The sequence below is a fragment of the Lepidochelys kempii genome, chromosome 3, assembly GCF_965140265.1.
Source record: "Lepidochelys kempii isolate rLepKem1 chromosome 3, rLepKem1.hap2, whole genome shotgun sequence".
NCBI classification, from domain to species: Eukaryota; Metazoa; Chordata; order Testudines; family Cheloniidae; genus Lepidochelys; species Lepidochelys kempii.
The window spans coordinates 18,781,133-18,788,537 of NC_133258.1; positions in this window are offsets into that span (position 1 = coordinate 18,781,133).

Below are 7,405 nucleotides of genomic sequence, written 5' to 3' on the forward strand. Positions count from 1 at the left end.
CATATTCTGCGCTTTTAGGAATATAAATGCCAAAGAAGATCTGGGTCAGTGATGTCTAAGGTTCTTTCACTTGTTTCTTTAATTGACTAAACTTAAAGCAGGCCCCTTTGTGAACTTGCTTTGGCTGCATTGACAGCAATTTCCTTTTAAGGACAACATCAGTGTTCCTTGCTTTCAAGAGGAAAGCTATAATAAATCCTTCACTTTCATCACATTCTTTCTAGAGAGGGGCCCCAAATCCACATCTGGCTCCAGATCTCAAATACCAAAATATTCAGGGGGTTTGGATCTGGGTTTGGGGCTGTCTCTACTTTTTTCTTTTCACATTTTTTTGAAACTTTCAAGGAAGAACAATTTTATCCCCACTCTCTTGGGTGCCCTTTCATTTCATTTATAGACTGCTAGGCACTCCAGGTGAATTACAATACTAATTAATTAAACATCACAATCCCCCTGTGTTGTAGGTAAGGATGATTATCTCCACTTTGTATGGGGCACATCAGCTCTCCTTTCACTCATCCCTGTGTAAATCAGGAGTAACTGTTGAAATCAGTGGGGTTATCTGTGTAAAGTTGGTGCCAGAGAGAGAAGAAGCAGGCCCAGGAAATTAAAGGCCCAATTTTAACCACCCTCATATACGCAATTCCCAATATGGTGATTATTTGGGGTAACAAGTAGGAGATGAGTTGTGATGAGATTTTCAGCAGGGGGTGAGGTGTGCGGGCCGGGTGGGTGCGGGTGTGCTCAGGGTGTGAGCACAGTAAAGGCTGGAAGAGTGCCAATGGGAAGGGTTATGTGGGCATAGGTGGTTTCAGTGCATTTCCAAATCATGCTCAGGGTACCCAGGCAGAATGAAGCACATTGCGGGTAGTTGGGGATGAAGCAGAGCTGGAGCCACCAACAACAACTCAAAAGGGTCAGAAGCTGGGAGCAGGATATTCACAAACACGACTGAGAGAGACAGGAAGACAGAGGGGCTTGGTGGAGGATTGTGCCTTTTCCAGAGTCCTAATGCAGCCAAAATCTGAGTGTGCCCAGACCAAGGTGATCAGACATCCTGATATTAATGGGACCATCCCGATATTAGGGGCTTTATCTTATATATGTAACTATACCCGCTCCCCGAAAAAAAGTGTCCCCATTTGTCACACTTGCTGTCTGGTCACCCTAACTCAGACCATGCCCTCCCACAGCACTGTCCTGTTTCACCGCCTGGGCATATAAAAAAGTGTAGGGAATGCAGAAGGGAGTGCAACTACAGGGCTCAATCCTGCCAGGTCCTGAGCACTCTGTCCCCTATCCAGCAAAGCTCACAAGTCAGTGGGACTATTCACAATGCTTAAAGTTAAGCACATGCCTAAGTGCCCTGCTGGTAAGATACAAAGTGCTCAGCATCTTGCAGGATCAAGTCAGAAGTGACTTGTCTGAGGTCAACCAGTGAGTCAGCAGCAAAATAAGGTATAGAAGCAGGCTCCTATATCTCTGCTCTAACTTCCGGATTCCCATACCAAGCAGCTCTTTCATTTAATGCATTTGCTCTTGAACTGTATTCAGTGAGGCTGCTTGTTTCTGATTTAGACACAACAGCTGTATTTATAGCTCCACAGAAACCTCTTGATCTGTCTGTCCCACTGGAATTGTCTATCAGCACTTTTTATGAGTTACTTGATTTAGACTATGTATTACGAACTTTGGGAGCACTCTCCTGGCAATGACTTGTTTATGTTGCTCATGTTGATCTTAGTTCAGAATGTTTATTAGACCTAGTCTCCCTGTCAGTGTATTACTTTGGCATAATATAGATCTTTATCTGCTCTGTCCTTTGATTTCTCTAACCATGTGGGAGATGTACCAACTATCCAAGTTTTATCAATTGTCTCATGAAGATATTATAAGTTTTTCTCCACTAAATCTAAGCAGTTCCTTGAATTTACATGCTGGACGTAAAGTGACTTTATCTACTCTCTCGGTTAAATTAGTGTGGCTTTTTGGATTATACTGGGTGCTAGTTGAAAGGTAAGACTCTGACAAATAGAGTTAAAAACAAACACAATTATTTTAAAAAATCGTGCATAGAAGGTGTGTGATACCTTCTAGTTCTTGTGCAATTATGCCTTTTGCGTCCCCAAAGTTAAAGTGGTAGAAACCCACTAATGTAGACATAGTCATACCAGTATAAATGTGCTTATGCTGGTATACCTTATTCCTGTACAAGAAGGGGAATAAGCTATACCAGTACAGGGCACTTTTATACTGGTATAACTGTGTCCATACTAGGTGTTGTACTGGTATAAATATTTGGTTTTTAAAAAAAAATCTCACCTCTAACTGACATAGTTGTATCAATACAAAGACAGTGTGTAGACAGATTCATTTTGGATGACTGGTGCTATATAAAAGGCAAGCTTCTTTCTCATTTTATTATTATTCCTGACCTGCTCCCACTGCAGCCATCTTCCTGTTCATTAATGTTCCAAATGGCTTCCTCCCCTCACAGCTCCCACCCACACCCAGCACACAGACTGGTTGATCTTCTCCCACTACTTGTTATTGTTTCCTTCCCCAGCACAGGCTCCCAGAGCTGCAAAGGGCGCAGTTTTCATTCCTTGTCCCTTCCCCCTCCTCTGGCCCCAACATTGGTTGAACAAACTTCTGGTGTTGCTTTGTTTCATTACACCTCGGTGCTGCTTCAGATCGCTCCTAAAAATCTCCCTTCCTCTCAATAGCTTCTTAATAAACATTCTTGGTCCCTTTCTCTGTTATCACTTATATTTTTCAGAGGAACAGCCGTGTTAGTCTGTATTCGCAAAAAGAAAAGGAGGACTTGTGGCACCTTAGAGACTAACCAATTTATTTGAGCATGAGCTTTCGTGAGCTACAGCTCACTTCATCAGATGTTTACCGTGGAAACTGCAGCAGACTTTATATACACACAGAAATCATGAAACAATACCTCCTCCCACCCCACTGTCCTGCTGGTAATAGCTTATCTAAAGTGATCAACAGGTGGGCCATTTCCAGCACAAATCCAGGTTTTCTCACCCTCCACCCCCCGACACAAATTCACTCTCCTGCTGGTGCTAGCCCATCCAAAGTGACAACTCTTTACATAATCAAGTCGGGCTATTTCCTGCATAGATCAAGGTTTTCTCACATCCCCCCCACCCCCATACACACACAAACTCACTCTCCTGCTGGTAATAGCTCATCTAAACTGACCATTCTCCAGGTTTAAATCCAAGTTAAACCAGAACATCTGGGGGGGGGGTAGGAAAAAACAAGAGGAAACAGGCTACCTTGCATAATGACTTAGCCACTCCCAGTCTCTATTTAAGCCTAAATTAATAGTATCCAATTTGCAAATGAATTCCAATTCAGCAGTTTCTCGCTGGAGTCTGGATTTGAAGTTTTTTTGTTTTAAGATAGCGACCTTCATGTCTGTGATTGCGTGACCAGAGAGATTGAAGTGTTCTCCGACTGGTTTATGAATGTTATAATTCTTGACATCTGATTTGTGTCCATTTATTCTTTTACGTAGAGACTGTCCAGTTTGACCAATGTACATGGCAGAGGGGCATTGCTGGCACATGATGGCATAGATCACATTGGTGGATGTGCAGGTGAACGAGCCTCTGATAGTGTGGCTGATGTTATTAGGCCCTGTGATGGTGTCCCCTGAATAGATATGTGGGCACAATTGGCAACGGGCTTTGTTGCAAGGATAAGTTCCTGGGTTAGTGGTTCTGTTGTGTGGTATGTGGTTGTTGGTGAGTATTTGCTTCAGGTTGCGGGGCTGTCTGTAGGCAAGGACTGGCCTGTCTCCCAAGACTTGTGAGAGTGTTGGGTCATCCTTTAGGATAGGTTGTAGATCCTTAATAATGCGTTGGAGGGGTTTTAGTTGGGGGCTGAAGGTGACGGCTAGTGGCGTTCTGTTATTTTCTTTGTTAGGCCTGTCCTGTAGTAGGTAACTTCTGGGAACTCTTCTGGCTCTATCAATCTGTTTCTTTACTTCTGCAGGTGGGTATTGTAGTTGTAAGAAAGCTTGACAGAGATCTTGTAGGTGTTTGTCTCTGTCTGAGGGGTTGGAGCAAATGCGGTTGTATCGCAGAGCTTGGCTGTAGACGATGGATCGTGTGGTGTGGTCAGGGTGAAAGCTGGAGGCATGCAGGTAGGAATAGCGGTCAGTAGGTTTACGGTATAGGGTGGTGTTTATGTGGCCATTGTTTATTAGCACTGTAGTGTCCAGGAAGTGGATCTCTTGTGTGGACTGGACCAGGCTGAGGTTGGTGGTGGGATGGAAATTGTTGAAATCATGGTGGAATTCCTCAAGGGCTTCTTTTCCATGGGTCCAGATGATGAAGATGTCATCAATATAGCGCAAGTAGAGTAGGGGCTTTAGGGGACGAGAGCTGAGGAAGCGTTGTTCTAAATCAGCCATAAAAATGTTGGCATACTGTGGGGCCATGCGGGTACCCATAGCAGTGCCGCTGATCTGAAGGTATACATTGTCCCCAAATGTGAAATAGTTATGGGTAAGGACAAAGTCACAAAGTTCAGCCACCAGGTTAGCCGTGACATTATCGGGGATAGTGTTCTTGACGGCTTGTAGTCCATCTTTGTGTGGAATGTTGGTGTAGAGGGCTTCTACATCCATAGTAGCCAGGATGGTGTTATCAGGAAGATCACCGATGGATTGAAGTTTCCTCAGGAAGTCAGTGGTGTCTCGAAGGTAGCTGGGAGTGCTGGTAGCGTAGGGCCTGAGGAGGGAGTCTACATAGCCAGACAATCCTGCTGTCAGGGTGCCAATGCCTGAGATGATGGGGCGCCCAGGATTTCCAGGTTTATGGATCTTGGGTAGTAGATAGAATATCCCAGGTCGGGGTTCCAGGGGTGTGTCTGTGCGGATTTGATCTTGTGCTTTTTCAGGAAGTTTCTTGAGCAAATGCTGTAGTTGCTTTTGGTAACTCTCAGTGGGATCATAGGGTAATGGCTTGTAGAAACTCGTGTTGGAGAGCTGCCGAGCAGCCTCTTGTTCATATTCCGACCTATTCATGATGACAACAGCACCTCCTTTGTCAGCCTTTTTGATTATGATGTCAGAGTTGTTTCTGAGGCTGTGGATGGCATTGCGTTCCGCATGGCTGAGGTTATGGGGCAAGCTCATACATAGCATGTATCTTATTTCTTCTTGTTCATCTCTTTTACTTTCTTCTCTTATTACTAAATTGTGTTCCAGGCTCATTCTGTCCTTCCTAAGTAGCCTTGGGGCCAAATTGTGGCTTTTGGGTCACTAACCCCAGTCAGTGGCAATGGTGAACCTCCCATTCCAAAGGAAGGCTGGGGGAAGATTGTGCCTCAGGATGGTGTGGCCTGTGGGGGCATTGCTCTGCAGGCTAATGCGGAGGGGGCACAGCCATTGTTACGACTCTTTTATGCTTCTCCCTGCTCCCTTAGGTAAATATACACCCCTGGAATGTACTCAGTGTCCCTCATCCCTTTGGGATCATGCGCACCTCCTGGGGCAGTTTAGGGAGCACTCCCCCAAGTACAGGCACTACAATTATGGGTCTTTGGGACAGGAACTGTCTTTTTGTTCTGTATTTAAGAATGTAAGAACGGCCATATTGGGTCAGATCAAGGGTCCATCTATCCCAGTGTCCTGTCTCCCCACAGTGCCCAATGCCAGTTCTTCAGAGGGAATGAACAGAACGGGTAATCTAGTGATCCAGCTCCTGTCCCTCATTCCCAGCTTCTGGCAAACAGAGGCTAGGGACACCGTTTGTACAGCATCTAGCACAATGGGATCTTTGTTCCGGGACTCCTATGTGCTACTAAAATGCAAATTGATAATGAATAATAAATGGGGTGGAGTGGCACCTTGTCTTCCCCACCCGCTTATATGCCTACATAAAGGCCTGGTGGGTCAAGTAATATCTTTTATTGGAACAACTTCTGCTGGTGAGAGACACAAGCTTTTGAGCTTAGAGAGCTCTTCCTCAACAGAAGTTGGTCCAATAAAAGGTATCACCTCACCCACCTTGTCTCTCTAATATCACGGGACCAACATGGCTACAGCAACACTGCTTACATAAATGCCTGTCACAGTCGAGGCTCTTATATATAAAGCAGCACTGCCAGGATCACAGCAAAGCAGGGTCAAACCAACAGATAGAAGATAACTAATGATATTCAGGCTGGCCTTACCATTTTATTGCCAGGCCTCAAAACGTTTTGCTCCTCTACTGAGTCACCCTGCAGAAAAAAATTACTGACTCCAGTCCTGCCCACCCAGAAGAGCTCCTTGCTTTTTGTCCACAGGGATGACATCACACCCTGCATTCATGGGAACAGACAAAACTATCCAAGATTTAAAAACCAACATGATAAGCACGTATGATGGAGAGCAAGGAATGTCTCTTCTTTGAGGCCCCATTCCTGCTGGTTTCACAGCAAGCACTGTGTCATCCTGGTTTTTGTAAGCTCCAGCAGACGGGCCACCTGGAGGAGCTGCTGGCCAGCTGAGATTGGCAGCAGGCTGGATAAGCACATGTGAACCTCAGGGTACGTGCCTCAGGTCTGTCATCCAATAGTACTGCAAACCTGTTTGTGATGAATACTACCAATGAGTGCCCACCTCCCACATATACTGGACTTAATTCTCGTTTGCCTTATGGAATCATTTACACTTTTGCAAAACGAGCTTTGTGTGGGAGCACAATGCTAGTATGCTCATTTGGAAGCATTTTACACTTCCATGTCACAGGTGTAAATGATGACACAAGGTGCCAGAGTACACAGAGGAGGATCACCCCTCTGTGCTGCATTTTCTTCAAAATCAGGTTAATAATAATTACTGACCCACTTTACATGGGTGTTGCAAGGACAAATTTATACCCGCTTGTGCAGTGTTTTGAAGATATAAGTCCTATCTAAGTGTAAATGTTAATGTGGTTATTTAAAGGTGAACAGCAAAATGTTTAATAAGACACTTGTTTGTAAGAATCTAAAAAGACTAAAGACAAATGTAAACGTAAGATTTTATTATTTTACCCTTGGAGAACTAAAACCTGAATTTGTCTTTAAAGTCACAACATCATTATAAAAGTGGCCTCTGATCTCAATGAGGACAAGTGCCTTTGATATGTCTGAAAAAATATGAATCACAAAGAGAAGTTGCAAAATTGCATGAGACATATTATCTCTGCACATTACTTTGTTTTTGTTTTCATTTCCAACTGAACACAGGTGCAGCAGGAAAAATGTTCACTTTTAGCTAAGTTCAGTGTAAGATAAAAAGGAATTTGTTTTTTAGTTATTGAGTGAAAAAGGGCATGTAACATCATCAAAAAGGACAGACACATATTTCCCCACTCTTGTAACAACCCAGATATAATTCAGCTATCAC